The sequence below is a fragment of the Ictidomys tridecemlineatus genome, chromosome 3, assembly GCF_052094955.1.
Source record: "Ictidomys tridecemlineatus isolate mIctTri1 chromosome 3, mIctTri1.hap1, whole genome shotgun sequence".
NCBI lineage: Eukaryota > Metazoa > Chordata > Mammalia > Rodentia > Sciuridae > Ictidomys > Ictidomys tridecemlineatus.
This window is the reverse complement of record NC_135479.1, coordinates 122,738,605-122,754,926: the sequence shown is the minus strand read 5'-3', so window position 1 is coordinate 122,754,926 and position 16,322 is coordinate 122,738,605. Positions and strand designations below refer to the sequence as shown.

At 37.7% G+C, this 16,322-nt stretch overlaps 1 protein-coding gene, 1 long non-coding RNA gene and 1 other non-coding gene across 4 annotated transcripts in view; 2 read left to right on the top strand and 1 right to left on the bottom strand.

Moving 5' to 3' along the window:
• The window catches only part of Kcnmb2 (potassium calcium-activated channel subfamily M regulatory beta subunit 2), a 242,537-nt gene that overhangs the window by 212,829 nt on the left and 13,386 nt on the right, over positions 1–16,322 (bottom strand). The window contains exon 1 of one of the 2 annotated variants that reach the window (XM_040270111.2): positions 6,718–6,832. The exons of the other annotated variant lie outside the window; for it this stretch is intronic. The gene's annotated coding sequence lies outside the window, so the exon portion shown is untranslated. Of the gene's footprint in view, positions 1–6,717; positions 6,833–16,322 lie in introns of those variants that run through there. 2 annotated transcript variants of the gene reach the window in all.
• The window catches only part of LOC120884390 (uncharacterized), a 37,781-nt gene that overhangs the window by 13,961 nt on the left and 7,498 nt on the right, over positions 1–16,322 (top strand). The window contains exon 3 of the long non-coding RNA XR_013436648.1: positions 72–143. This is a non-coding gene — a long non-coding RNA (uncharacterized LOC120884390). The remainder of the gene's footprint in view (positions 1–71; positions 144–16,322) is intronic.
• Trnat-agu (transfer RNA threonine (anticodon AGU)) lies at positions 11,689–11,761 on the top strand. The gene has a single exon. It is a non-coding gene; the product is annotated as a tRNA-Thr (tRNA).

The following is a 16,322-nucleotide window of genomic DNA, read 5'->3' as shown; positions in this document are numbered from 1 at the left end:
CTGAAAGTATCTAATAGAGAGTTAATATTTAGTGATGTATATTTTATGGATTATTTTCTTTTGCCTTTTAGGAAGCAAAAGAAAGGTTTTAATGAAGAAGACTGCACCTTGGGAAGGTAAACGACTACAATAAGGATTAGCAAGTAAGCCTTAAGTATTTTAATTAAAAGACTCCATATATTACTATTTGGATACTTTGAGAGGAGTGCTTATAAGAGAAAGAAAGACCTTAAAGTAAACTATTCCAACTCTTTTTAGGTGCTTCAGTTTATTCTCATGATATCCCTTCTACCAGTAAGCATCTGCCCTGCTTTAAGGAGACAATTTATTATCACTTAGTTTAATTTGTCTACTTCCAGTATTCTTGGAGCTTTTGACCAATTTTTTGAGTTTCTTACATTTATATCCTATTCCATCCTGAATACCTTGTTTTAAGATCTATTAATGACTATAATCAACAGTCTTACTATTAATTGTAGTATATCAAAAAATTCAGTTCTTCCACTTGCCATGAGATTCATACTGTGAGGGTGTGATTTTTAGAATCCCAATTCTCAGGAGAACAATACCTGAAGAGATGCTGAAGGTTGGAATTTGGAGTTTCATACTCATCAATAGAATCAATTGCAAGTGATGTCACCAATGGTAGCTGTTTGAATAGGACGCTACTTGCTGAACTAACTAAACTGAATCGTGAGAACTGTGGTGAAGAACTACACCTTTAGGAAAACAAACTGATGTGACACAACCTTGTTTTATATCATCTTCATGTCTGGGGTGACTGTTCACTCTTTGGCGGAAGAATGTGTTTACGGTTGCTGACATGGCCTCCATCCATGCTTTAATTGATTTTCCTTAGAAAGCTTTCACTGTTTTTCTCTCAGGTAATTCCATTATACATCACTTTCCACCCTAGAGGGAATGAACTCATTTTGGGAGGGAAAACTCCCAAACTATAACTAAGAATTAGATTCTGGAATAAGAACTGTGGCAAATCATGAGAGCCAGTGGCTGCTTCTGTGACTTTGGGTTCATTATGCCCTTCCACTCTTTTTAAATGGAAAGTATATATTTACTTGGAATAGTTGAAATAATACAGAAGAGCAGAAAGTAGAATGTGGTATCTCCCACTCCAGCCCTTCAGTTTCATCCTCTGGATGTAACTACTGTGAAGCTCTTTCCAGATGTTTCCCTACATTCACACGGATATATATATATATATATATATAATAAAAGTTGATATATATAATATAAAATAAAAGTTGATATATATATAAAATAAAAGTTGATTTTACTATACATTATACTTTTATTTTGCTTTCTATGCTCAAAGATATTTCTGACATCCTTCTGAATGAGGTTAGTTTTATACATTTCAATAGTTTTATTTCAAAGTATTCTAGGATATAGACACATCATAAATTATTTTACCCCAAACCTTTAGATTGTCTCCAAACTTTTAAGATCACAAATAATGCTGCAATAAAGAAAATTGCACATAATATCCTTGCACATTTGTGAAAGTACTTCTGAAGGAATAAGTGGCAAGAAACAGAATCGCTGAGGCAATAATTTTGGTTCTTAAAATTTCTGATAGATTCTTCTGAATCACTCTTCAAAACCTTTTTATTGATTTGCAATTCATCAAATTTATGAGAGTTGCAAATTTATTAAATTGATCTCTAATTTTCTTGTGTAGAAATGGGACTAAATTACATTTTTTTTTCTCAAGGTTAACATGAGAATTGGATAAGGTAACACATGTAAAGCCCCAGGCCTGTGTGGGACCAAGAGTGGGTGATTGATAAATCTTCATTCCATCTTTTCACTTCTCCAACTGCTCAGCTCTACTCAGACCACCATGATGGAGTTGTCAGTTATGTCTATTTTTTTCTCTCTACTTTCCATCTAGATTAAATGTACTGTTCATCACACTCTGATAGTCAAATTGACATCAGTACTGAGTTTCTCATTAGTTAGTTTTGGTCACCACTGTCTTATATTGGTCATTATCCTTTGGTGACATATGGCACCTATCATAATCAGAATCTCAAAGTTTTTAAACGTGGAAGATGTCTACACATTTTTCTTATTGTGATTATTCATTTTCCTGGGGTTTTTTTTGGGGGGGTGGTTAAGACATGGAGTTCCATCTTGAATGATTCAACATTAAAGTCTCCATATCTACTTGATCTGACCAAAGGCTGTGAAGGTGTCTCTGAGAGATTTGCAGATCCTGGATTCTGGTGTTCTTCATCACCATACCCATGTTACACACTCCTTTCTTGGAGGACTCCAGTGGCACTCTGATATTTCCTTTTCAAAGTGCTCACATTTCCAGTGGCACTACTCTTACTTTCTAGAATTGCATATATCTTCCCAATACTTTCTTTTTTCATGAGGACTTACTTCAAAATGTTGTGTGTTACCTCAATGCTGGGATGAGTTCATCTGAGAACTGAGATATTATACAGGACCATTCAGTAAAGGAGAAATGTCTTTTGCTTCAAATATTTGATGCACTACAACTGATTCCCAGTAGTACAGGTATTCTTAGGGAGCCACCCTGGAAACTCAGAGTCTGGGTCAGCTTTCTAACCATGAGAATTCTGCCCCCAAACCAATTCATGAATGCTTCCTTTCCAATCACTCACTATAGAGACAACTCATTTAAGCTTTGGACAGCATGGAATCCAAATTCCATTTCATTTTATTTGATGTACAGTTCTGTAATGCTTACTCTGTGCAGACTGTTCTGTGTGCTTTACAAATATTTACTCATTTAATCTTTAATGGCTGTCCTATTTTTCTGGCTCCACTCATTAAAGGAAGATAAAGCATTTCTAATACCTTTTCTGTATAACAGTATTCACATACCTTGAAGATAATCACTAGGTCTTTTTCTGAAATTATAGATCCCAGTTTATAAGTCATTCCCCATGCTACTGGGTAGTGAGTTATTTCACCTCCTGATCACTCTTCTGAATGTCCTTTGATTTGATGATGTCTCTTTTAAGACATTTTGGCCCAGATGTGTTTTACTTGGCACAGTGTCTTTTTAATTTGTTTTGCTTTTAAATAAATAAAAACGAAAAAGGAATCTGAATGCCTTTCTGCAGGGCATGCCCTCTCCAGCCCCAAGTTTCCATCAATACTCATTGTCTTAGTTCTAGCTTCACTAAATTTAATCTGCAAAGGGATCAGAGTTTGAGATCTCTGTAAACAAGTCGAGAACTGAACCTAGATGCAATCTGGTCAGCCACCGTCCTGTTAAAGGGGTTTTTAAGGCTATCATGCTATCAACATTGCAGAGCCAGATCTGTCTTAGTCTGTCAACAATTCCTTGCAATGCTGTGGTGGGGAGGAACAGAGGACCAAACCTAAGGCCACCTTATCACTGCGCTTACAGCCCTTTTTTTCTTTTTCTTTCTTTTCTTTTCTTTTGAGGCAGGATTCTCTTCTCAGAATCCTCTCTCTGAGGATCTCTATTTTTTCCTTAATTCTGCAGAAAACTTAATACTGGCTTCACTGTACCAAACTGGTGGTCATACCTATCATCTCCTTAGCCAACAAGATAACTCTCCACTTATCAGGAGCTACGTTCCATAGAAGGCAGCAAGTGACCATAGTAACTGGAGCATGTTTCTTTCCTATTTCTATAAAACCACTTGTTTTGGATCTAGGCAGCAATTTTGGCCCAATTCTCTCTTCTTACAGATGAAAAAAAATTCAGATAAAGAGAGATCATACTAGTTAACTAAGATAACACAATTAATAGAGAGGTGGGCACAGGACCCAGTACTGGGGCTTACCAGGTTTGTATACAAAAATTTGTACTATATGATGTTACTAGAAGCTCTATGTGTACACAAGCGGTCTCTAATTGTAAGTGTGGTAAACCCTGGTGAACAGTATTTTAGATTTGACCTTTTGTACACCAAAGTGGATAACTGAATTCAAGGAAGTTCAATCAAGATGGTGACTGTATGGGAAAGTTCTAAAAAATGCCTGAAATTCCTCTGATTCAGTCTATGGATCTTATCATGTTCTTTATCATGTCCTCACTGGTTTGATGGTTTTCTCTTTTGTTAGTGTCATTGGCCCTGCACATATAGTGTGCATCCTAGAGATTGTACCTAAAAGGACACTGTGTTCCTTTCCCTGCCGAATATTGTTATCAAGAACCTTTGGCTCTTCTGACACAGATCATTTGTAAAATTTATTTTAAAAAAACGTGCAGTGAGCATTTCCAGCTATACTCATATAGGAATCTATTGCACTGATATTACAAAGTGGATTTTAGAGAGGGAAAGACCTTATGAATCATCTAATCTGATCCTCCCCTACTTTTAACCATGAGGAGATTTAGACCTGAAGAGGTCAGCCTTTTGCTAAAAGTCATAGTAGAGCCATTTTGTTTCAGAACCAAGAACAGAACCGAGCTGCCCTAACTCTGGTCACACAACTCAGTACAGCTTTCATGTAAAAGCAAATAAAAAGCCTGTTTCTCAGCATTGTTTTGTTTTTATTGATAGGGAAGGGGATCATGCACCACTTACAGTAATCTCTTAAGATTTTATAATAATCCTTGCATTATCCTGTTAAACTGTTGCTGTAGCTCTGTGCTTAATAGATTGGAATCTATTATTCATAATGCCATCTTGTTCCTGTTCAAATAACATTATCCTTATGACTAAATTTTATGGATTCATACTTAATTTCATAGCAGAGTGAGATGATAAATCATTAGAACAAATAGCTTTCATTTGTGAATTTATTTCAGGAGTATTTTTCAAGTACCTGCTTTGTGCCTGGCACGAGTAGGATTCAGAGGCAATACAGGAATGGATTTTAGGCTCAGATAACTGATATCCTGTTGTGAGTTTTGGAGAGTTCATGAATATCTGGGAAATGAGGCAGTACTGTCTCTCAGGAAGTAGTATAGTGTTATGGACAAGGGTGACAGTGCTGGGTTTGCATCTGGTTCTGTTATTTACTGACTGTGTTCTCTTGGGCAAGTAACTGTGGTCAAGCTCAGTGTTCACATCTGAGAATAAAAATAGCACTTACTTCATTGAGTTATTTTAAAGACTGCATGAAAAGACAAGTCAGAAATCACTTAGCACATGTCTGACACATAATTCTCAACAATGTTAGGGAAAGTTTAAATCCTTTATCATTTTATGTCACTGACATTTCTATCTCCAAAGCACACTGCAGAGCAAAGCCAATTACCTTAATATGTTTAGGGAAAGAGAACTTTGGGTTTGGCTCTGGCTCTGAAATACATAGATTTTATAGATTGATGGACTATTGATTGATTGATAGATCTATTTGTGTGGCTCAATGGAGCACTTTTGCCTACAATATCAACCTCAAACTTTGAAGAAGAGACCTAAGGGTGAGATAGGGAGGGTCAGCTGGGGGATAGCTAATGGCTTTGGCTAGGCGTTATCTTCCATTTAATGAGAAGTATCCTTGGATGGAAGTCACCTCCCTTTGACTCTCAGTGTTTCCTACTCACCTCAGGTTCTCAGACAAAGGCCTCCTGATTGGTTGTCTTACCTAGACAATTTCTAACATACTGTTGTCACCACTGACTTAACCCCTCAGAGAAAGCAATTGCACCAAGGTCTGAAGTATTTTGGAGAGATCTTAAATACTCTATTGGATGATCTAAGATAATCAAATGAACCAATTACTTGCCGTATTCTTTCTCTTTCTCTCTTCCTTCCTTCTTTGTAGTTTTCTGTCTTTCTTTACATATATATTCCCTTTTTGAAAAACAGGGAAAACTAAATATGAGAAAAGAAAACAGCCTAATGCATCTGTATAATCTGAAAAAATAGATCATGGCTAATTTGAAATGAAATGTTTCTTAAACAGTTTTGCAGTCAGGCTATTAATAATCATTTTGCAAAGCGCTTGACATATACCAGAGCATATTGGAATATTAGGGGTCTGTGAATTGCTGTCAGTTTGAATTTGTATATCTTTTCTCATCACTAAAAATATTGTGATCTAATTTTCAGAGGAAGAAGAAACCATGCAAAATAAAAGTGTTGTTAAATTTTTCTGTGAAACAATTTCTAGGCCTGCAAAATTAATTAGAGATCTAAACTACATATTGTATTTGTATAATTAAGACAAGTGAAGACTCAGGGCTTGTTGACTAAAATAGTCAATTAAGAGGATTTTTTTTCCTAGAGTCATCTAGCTCTTCATATCCATTCTCTCATGCAGTTTGCATGTCTAGACAGAGCTTCTTTTAGAAAATTTATCAAACAGAAGAATATTCTGACAGTAAAATAATTGAGAATTTGAGAGGCTGAGAAAAATCACAAGACTCAAATATATTAGAGTTGAAACAAAGACTTGTGAATTACCACTGCTCCATTTTTTAAAATATAAGAAAATGTACACTAGAGACAACAAACAACCCTAAGGCAACTGAGACTTTCTTTCCTTATGAAAGAAAGCACTCCCGCAAGTTCTCATGTACCTCTGCTCCTGAGTTTGAAGTCATGCAGATTGCCCCAAAGCCAGGAAACATTGCATTTTGTATGATTTTCCATCTTACAGCCATATTTTGAAAAATCCAACTCGGTATCGCTCTCTTTAAGAGTAGCATTTGTCGGCATAGCAATCACCAAGCCCTTTACTAGTTTAAAAGGACGAATGTAAAACAACCACAGTGCTCTAGGAGATTCCGCTTACCTACAGTGCTTTACCTTTCAGCCTTGTTGTGCTCACTCTCTCTCTCTTTCTTGGCATGTCCCCTGGGTTCCTGGGATGACCGCAAGAGTACATCGTACACTTGGATAGGAGAAACGGATAAGTGAAGGTTGCCCAGCCACCTTTGTGCCATGATACAAAGCTCATTGGTCAGTGCCAGTCCTGGCACTGCAAGGCATAGGGACAGAGCATTCAACCGTGCAAAGTAAACAGCAACTAGCCTAGTGTAACCAACCAAAGGTAGTGAAAAGTCCATTGAAGCGCAGAGATTAGTTTAGAATAGTTATTTCAACACGTTCCCATTTGCAGGAAAATCACCTGAAGTTGAGACATAAATTTATTTATAATTGAAAAAAAAATTTGGAATTATAATTCATGAGATTGTTTTTACCATTTTAGAAATTTTGATAGAAGAATGATGGCAAAAACTAAAATATAAAAAGTCAGACATGAAAGGGACTGAAGAGGTGATCTAGTTCATTCATCTTGTTTTGCACAGTTAAATCACTGTCCTTGCCCTCCAGCCAGGCAGGGGAGGAGACCCAGTGATGTTGTCCCCATTTGCACTGCTACTTCTTAATTACCTAGAATAAATTCTTTTGCGGGTTTTCCAGGCTCTATCTTGCTGGTACTGTAGGCTTGAAAGTTTTCATTTTTCTCTTTGTTAGGATTTCAAACAAGTACTGAGTGTGGCAACTGAATTATTACAGTCGATTATCTGTGTATTCTATAGGCAATTTAAAATTGGGTTAGTTGAAAATGGGAAACTTCACACTAGTCATAAGAAGTTTTTTAAAATTCATTCCAGTCCACAAGTAATAGCAATAAAGAAAAAATTGAACAATTTTTTTTCTCTCTTGCAAAGAGCTCAAAACAATTTAGGTATTTTCTTATTAATCCTCACAGAAGAATGGTGGCCCTTTTGCTAAATGGGAGCCTCAGTCACAGAGGTCAGGAGCAGAGTGTGTACAGGAACTAACTGCCTGGGTGTGGGAATCAGAAGGCTTGATTTCAGGGTCTCTGGGTGCTACTAGCTTGCTGTTTGGTGGTGGTAGAATTTCAGAATTTCTTTGAATCTAAGTCTCGTCATAATTTAAATGGAAGGAATTGGGAGAGTGATCTCCAAGATCCCTCCATGGTCAAGTTCACAGAGATATGAATCCACAACTTAGATTTTCTTCCTCTTGATAACCCTGCTTAAAGTTCTCCCTAAAGCTTTATAGCATTTTTTCCAACTCTTCCTTGATTATACCTTTTCCCTTTCTTTTTCTAAGAGGAACAAAGAAAACAGTAATGCCCTCCCTGTTTTTTTTTCTTTTCTTTTCTTTTTGGTCAGCAGTATCACTCAATAAAGGAGAGAGAATAAAGCAGTGATTGGACACTTGTCTTACTTATCCTGGTGGAATCCTAATAGTTTTTGTTTTTCTTCTTTTTATTTGGCACTGTGGCCTCCTACATGCCAGGCAAGTGCTCTACCACTGAGCTAGAACGCCAGCCCAAATCCTAGAGTCTGATGTTTCTTTTATGACCCAACCTTACTCCTGCTCCTCACTTTATACATCTCACCTCTACTTTCTCAGGTGGAATCCATCCATAGTGAGTTCTTTCAATATCCCTCCTTCAAAATGTTTCAACTTTTATTTAATCTTATCTCTACTTCTCCACTCTAATTTGGATGTCCTCATCTCAGAGGAATAAGATAGTCTTTGTCATCCCAAAGAAACCTTCTATAATGACCTTAATTTAATGCCCAATTCTTCAAAGTTGGTGATTCTCATATCTAGATGCATGGTAGAATCACCTGGGGGAAATTATTAAGTAAAACCAATGCCCATTCTAACAAAAACTGTAATCTGAATCTCTGCAGATAGGAACCAGGCACTAATATTAATATAAGTGTCCTAAGGTGAGTCTTATATTCAAAGAACATTAATAACCAGTGCTCTAGGGAACTGAGTCATTAATTAACTTTTGCTTATTCTTTAGTTTTAATCCATTTTTCTGGCTTCTTCCCTCCAAACTATGAATATACTCATCCTCCCTTATTCTTATAAAACCCCTTCCCTTGTCCCTTAAGCTATGATTCTGTGCATGTTTTTCCTTCTCACTTCACCTTCTCAATGGTTCTGCTCCCATCAGTCCTGAAACTGTTCTCCTTGCTATTACCACATGGCCAACAAAGTCTCCAACTCTTCATCCTCCCTGGACTCTTTAGGGCCTCATGCTCCTGTTCACCTTTGCTTTTGTGAAATTCTCTTTTCTTTGGGCCTCTGTGATTCTGCAGCCTGTTGGTTTTTTTCCCATGTCACCAAGGTTTCCTTAAAACGATGAGTTCTCAGAGTATTAGTTGCTTCTCACTGTTCTATGATATATATATATATATATATATATATTTGTTACAAGGGATTGAATCCAGGGGTACTTAACATTTAAGCCACATCCTAGCCCTTAAGGTCATGCTGAGTTGCTGAGCCTGGCTTTGAATTTTCAATCCTCCTGCCTCAGCCTCCCAGATTGCCAAGATTACAGGTGTGCTCCACCCCCAAAGTGATGGTCTAAGTTGAAATGATCACATCTATGACAATAGCTCTGAAATCTGCATACCTCTGTATTGCAAGTTACACCTCATCAGGGGAGACCTTCATCTGGATGTCTTTCCTCCACCTCAAACTAAAAGCATCCCACACTGAGTGCTTCATCCTCTGTGAATTCTACTCCTTCTCTGAGAACTCTGGCCAATACTGTCCTCCCAATTTTCTGGACTTCTAAACTCTGGTTATCTTTCATCCTTCTCTCTCTTATTCACTCTCCATATCCCCTGTATCTGTTTTTTTTTTAACCTTTGTAATTTTTAACACATCTCCTTCCTTCTTCTCTTTATAATTCTTACTCAAGCCCTGTTTCAAGCTGGAGATCAAATATTCAGTCTTTCATGAAGCCATTTCAAATTCTCAGGCAAAATTAGTTTTCTCCTCCTTGGTGGTCCTTAAACACTCAAGTATAAAATTTAACGCATTCTACTTTTTAATTTTGCATGACATATGTAGTCTCCATCACTGAATTGCAAAACCCCTCAATGTCAGAGACCAGATACTCTTCATTGGTGGGGTTAGTATCAAGAACAAGGGGCTTATAATCTACTTGGAGTTATGGTTTGGATGTGAGGTGTCTCCCCAAAGATCCTATGTTAATGCAGGAATGTTCAGAGTTGAAATGATCAGAAATAAGTGCTGTAATCTAATCAGTCCATTCTAGTTTGAAGGAACTAACTGGTGGGTAACTGTAGGAGATGGGTGTGGCTGGAGGAGGTAGGTCCCTTCGGGAGTGCCCTGGAAGGGTTCAACTTCCCTGTGGCCCCTTATCCTTTTTTCTTTCTATGCTTCCTTGATGCCCTAAGCACAGCAGCAGCACTCTTCCACTATACCCTCTGACATGGTTGTCTGCCTCACTTTGGGCCCAGAGCAGTAGAGCTGGCCATCAGGGACTGAAATCTTTGAAACCATGAGCCAAAATCAACTTTCCCTCCTATAAGTTGTTCTTGTCAGGTATTTTAGTTATGGCAATGAAAAGCTAACAAACACACGGAGTAAACAAATATATCTTCCTATTCCCCCTGGCCCCCTGCAGCTACAATGTCGTGGAAATGGGTATTGCCATATAGTACAATAGTGGCATGGGCTTTTGTGAACATAGTAGATGCTTTTATAGCAGTGGTCAGTTTTGATTGATCATCTATCATACCAACACACATTTTTCATATGTCTTTTTGTTAAAACCTACCAACAAATATGCAATATTGGTATTATGAGAACCCATTTTAAAGATGGGAGAAACTGATGCTCAACACATTAAGAGACTTGCTCAAGGTGACAGTACTGGAAGAGTAGGGGACAAATTCAGGTGTGAAAGCTTATGCTCTTAACACCAGGTGACTGCAACAGATTAAATCAGATCTTGTGTCACATGCAGGAAGTCGGTGGGACAGGGAGGAAGGTTCTTTGGTAGGGGACGTTTTACAGACAGCAAAGAACTGTTTTGTTGTTGGAAAAGAATAGAATGTTCTGTCCAATCTTTCTTTGGATTCTCATTTTTCTTGGAACTTTCCACCTGCAGAGCCAACCTGAGCAGCAGGCAGCAGGTAACTTCCAGTTCTAACACAGGAGGACACTCTTCCAACGTGCCAGCTCCTCTATGGGTCTACCATTTGTAGCATCTCTCCATCCTGAAGGTGTTGTCTTTAAGAAATCCCAGATAAAATGACAAGGACCTTGGACTTGGTCACATGTTCTCACCAGCTAATTGCTAAGGAAGGGTAGTTAGATAGGCTTCCAAAGTCCTCTCTACAAGACTCACAACCATGAAAAGTCCCCTGCAGAGAGCAGAGACCCATGTCCTTACACAACATCCATATGCTTTTAGGAACTTGCTGCTTTCTTTTGAGCAGTAATCAATACCAATTTGAAAGCAACTTGAGGGCAAGGGAGTAGGTCTTCTAATCTCTGCTATCAACTTTAGAATCTCACTAGACCACTGACTCTGAATGTAAATTGTACTTATTTCATAAAAATAGTGTGAATTTAAGTTCTTTGTTTTTAAGAGAAACAAAAAGCATAAATGCTTTCTCATGAAAGGGGCCCAGCAACTGGTTATTAAAAAGAACAGAGTTAAATTGATTTTTATTTGAGTTACTTTTTCACACATCAGAAAATTAAAAAGGGAAGGAGTTGTCATTTCTGAAAAAGGTTCTAGGTTATTCTGATAAGATGAAAATCACTATTTCATTTTAACCATGAATTCTTTGGAACACTCTCAATGTCACTGTGAGTTGAAGTTCCATTCTATAATAATGCATAATGAATAGGCATGAGGTTTTGGTATCAATCGTAGTTTCAAGATTTGGCTCATAAATATGTCAGGTTTGAATTCTTGTTAGATGTTCATCCATTCAAGAGCTGGGGCTGTGGCTCAGCGGTAGAGTGCTCGCCTAGTGCGTGAGAGGCCCTGGGTTCGATTCTCAGCACCACATAAAAATAATGAATAAATAAAACAAAGGTGCTGTGTCCAACTACAACTAAAAAATAAATATTAAAATAATAAGTCCACTCATCTTTAATCATAGTCACATAATTTGAAGACTATCATTTTATATGCTTAGTGTTTGGAATTTCTTTTATAATTGTGATTTAGAGTACAAACTCTAGAATCAGAATGAGAACACCTGAGTTTGAATCAAGGTCTTAATATTTAACTCTGCAAGATGGGGCAAGTTGCAGGAAATCTTTTTGTTTCAGATTCTTCATCTGAAAAAAAAATGATGAAAATAAATGATTTTTAAAATCCTAGACATTACTTTGTCATCAGAAAGAGATAAGATAATAATATAGGGTGCTTAGTATAGCATCTAACACATAAATAAGTGACAAAAATATTAGCTTTCATTTTAATACTTTTGTTGAAACAATTGGGCTCTGGTATATTGATCTTCAGTGATTTCTCCCAGTTACCTACCCTCTTTTTTCTGCTTAGACTCATTGCCTCTGAAGGTTTTGTTTTTGGAAAACCAACCTGAACCATTCCACAGTACCACAAGAATCCCTGAAGCTGGTCACAGAATGCTCTGTATGGAAAGACATTCCTCTGCTCAACCTAGAGCTCTGTCTCCTTCCCCCTCTTTTCTGGCACCCCAGTGGCTTGCCCATGTGTCTGATGGTTTTCAGTAGACAGTCCTAAAAGTCTGTATTGGCCAATATCTAGTTCACATTTCAAATTTGTTTTTCAAAAGATCTTGTAAGCACATCCAGATCGATCCTAACCCCAATAAGGGTTTTCTTTCTTTTTCTTTTTTTTTTTTTATTTTTGATTTTCTCTTAGCATGATGCCAGATGGCACTTAGGTAAGATAATAAAGGAAATCTGTTTCCTTGCATTTTATATATCTTTCATAAATCTTGACTTGAAATAAACGGCAATTTGGAAGTTCAAGTTTCAGGTGAAGGTTCAGCTTGAATTCCACTTTCATGTTTTTATTAAAATTGATTTACTTGCATGAATATGAATTACTGCAGTATCATTATAGGGAAAGTTTTTTTTGACAAACAGAGACAAAAATCCAACCAAGATAACACTTCACAGGACATTTCTTTTTTTCTGCTTATCTTTATTGAAGCACTACCAGTAATAAGCCCTTAGGTTTTATTATGCCTTTGAAATATGGATAACATCTAACTCTCATCTACTTAGCAAAGAAGAAAGAAATATAAACACCATTATGGGTGCTGTCAGAAGTGACTGTGGTATTTATTCACAGATCTAGCAGACTACTGAGGCTTAAAATGTGTAACGTATTAGGTCATTGCTTTAGAATACAAATTATAATAATTTCAGCATAATAGGGTGTTTGAATTTCTATAATTTAAGGAAAAGCAAAAGCAAGGGTAATTTTTATATTTGCTTGAGTTAAAGCAACTACCTAAAACAAACACTCAAACAAACAAACAAACAAACAAACCCCCAAATATTGTACAGAAATGGAAACAACTGTGATCCAAATTCTACCTAATCTAGGGAAAGGTGATTTTATAGGAAAGCAGCCCATATACTACAAGGATGAGATAAAGACTAATTTTGGGAAAATGAGAGGGAGAACATAAATTTTATTGTGCCACCGATATATATGGGGTTATGGAAAAATATTGGGCAAAGAGCATTGGGACATATTAATATTTTATCTAAAATGGGTTTTCAACCTGAATTTTAGAGATTGGTGGCAGACGAGCAGAATCTTTTTGGTTTTGTTTTGTTTTGTTATTCAAAAGATAAGACTGTAGAAAAATAGAGAAACAATTTAAGGATATGTTAAGGAAAAATTGTGAAATCTGTTACAAGACATTCTGCTTATCTGCCTAAATCTTCTTTCTCTTTCACTGTTTCTCAGTGTGGAAATTTGTGCTAGGAGCATTGCTAAATAAATCATTCTTCACTGGTGCTATTTAGAATCATATCTGTAAACCTTGGTCAGCATCTGGATAAGGACCAGCAGCACGCATCCGGAGTTTGCTTCGTGGGTATGAAGAGAGCAAAGATACAGGTTAATCCACAGGAAAGCAGATTGCCTGGGTCAGCTGCCCAAGATTTTTGTGCACCCGTCCTGTTACTTCTTACTTTCCTAAGAGCTCTGGGCCTCTCCTTGCTAGGATCTCACAGTCCAGGTCTAAACAGCTGGGGCATGTGCCCCCGGGGAACCTAGCCAGAAAGTGGGTTAAATAGCCAGCAAGTGTCAAATGTGATGTTTGAAGGCCTGGAGGTCAAGTGGCCTTTGCTCGAACCCCAGCTTGACCACCAATGAGTTGTGTACCTTGGGCAAGATGATCACACTTTTGGAGTGATAGTTTTAGGGCTGTTCTGAGCATTAAATCAGAGCATGCATGCAAAGTACTTAATGCAGTTCTTGCATTTAATAAGGGTTCACAAGCTACAGGTGATATTGTCATAGAAAGTGACTTTATCCATACAGTGCTCTATAAACGTGTACTATCATTGACATTTTCCAGGTCTTATTGATAATGAGTAGCCACGTGAAAATGAACAACTCTTTCCCCCATGGTTTTGGCTCTGCATGCTTTCTGGAAATGTGAATGTCTTGGTGAAAATCAGGTTCCAAAGGCAGAGGTCATGGGTCCCTGGTTAGGCCAAGCAGTGTGGTCTGCAGTTGAGGGATAGAGAAATTGGGAAAGAGGAACTGGCTCTGGGACTTTGAGTGTCTTGGGTTTCTCTATTCCTGAAAGGGGGGGTTATGATGTCCATCATACAGAGTTGTGAGAATGGCAGGTCAGGAAGTAAAGCAATTCAACTTGAAATCTACAAAGCAGGGTAAGATGCAGCTCATCAACTACCAAGAGGCCCGCTGCCAGGCTCCTCAGAGAGCAACTGTGCCATTCCTGTGTTCTTACTGACCATGTGTCAAGTGTCCTCACTCTTTCTTTTGGCATAAAATGTTCCTTTGCACCTGCTCAGTCCTTTAATGACATTGCACCCCGTTTTGATTTTTTTTTTTACTTTGATACTGAGAATTGAACCTGGGGACACTTTACCACTGAGTGACATCCCCAGCTTCTTTTATTTTTATTTTTTTAATTTTTGAGACAGTGATTCTCTATGTTACTGAGGCTTGCCTCGAATTTCCAATCCTCCCATCTCCGCCTCCTGAGTTTCTGGGATTACAGGTGTGTGCCACGATGCCCTGGTGGGTTTGACTCTCAACTTCTTTGTGCAAAATGATTTCCCACATTTGCCACTGGATTAGTAAACCCCCAAAATACAAAATCCAAAGCCCTTCCTCTTTAAACTCTATAAGATTTGACAAGATGACCCACTCCCTCCTTGACAATGACAGGCTCCCTTACTGATCAGCTCTTCATGCTGCACTGTGCTGGCCATCTTGTGTACATGATTTCATTGAACTTGCACAAAGCTCCCATGTGCTAGGGATTACAGCCTCATTTATCAGAAGGAGAAACTGAGGCACAGAAGTGTTAGTGGCAAAAAAAGAAACTCAAATCCTGTTAGTTCTGAGACTCCTTCTTGGACTTTTCTCATTTTTTTTTTTTACTTTCTATTTGTAATTTTTCTCATCTCTTAAAATATCCAAAGCATTGTGGACCTTTGTTAGGGCCTTTGTCCCATTCCTAACTCATAGGAACTTGATAAACCTTATGCATACTTGGTAAACATTGAGGACTTCTTTCAGCTTAATATCTTGGTGGGGCAAAGTGATTTTTTATATAAATGAAGCATTAGACAAAAGAGTATTTCCTTGAAATGGCAAGTTTGAAGTGTGAAAGTGAAAACACAAGAACAGCATGGACTCCTTCCTGTCTCATTTACCTTTAAATCAGCATAACTCTGACATTCTGAAGTTAAGAATTTCCTTTTGAGCCAGGTGTGGTGGCACAGGCCTATAATCCTAGTGGCTAGGGAGGGTGAGGAAGGAGGATCACAAATTCAAGGCCTCAGCAATTTAGTGAGTTCCTAAGCAACTTAGGGAGACTCTGTCTCTAAATACAATATAAAGAAGGAATGGGGATGTGGCTTAGTGGTTAAGCTCCCCTGGGTTCAATCCCCAGTGTTTAAAAAAAAAAAAAAGAATTTCCTTTGGGTTCATTGGTCATTATTAAAAACAAGGGAGAGAAATGAAGTACAGTAGATGGGGTAGAGAGAGAAGATGGGAGGGGAGGGGAAGGGAGAGGGGATAGGAGAGGATAGGAAAGACAGCAGAATAAAACAGACACTAGTCTCTGGCAGTATGTAAAAACGTGGATGTGTAACCGATGTGATTCTGCAATCTGTATATGGGGGAAAAATGGGAGTTCATAACCCACTTGAATCAAATGTATGAAATATGATATGTTAAGAGCTTTGTAATGTTTTGTTTAATTTTTTTTATTTGTTTTTTTTTTACCCTAGTACAGGGGAGAGAAAGATAGCTGGACACAAAATATATAGACTTTTTTAAAAGTTACATTTGAAAACATCATTGGTATTCAGATTAATGAGAATGAATCCTAGCAAGGGTGGAGTATAATGTGATTT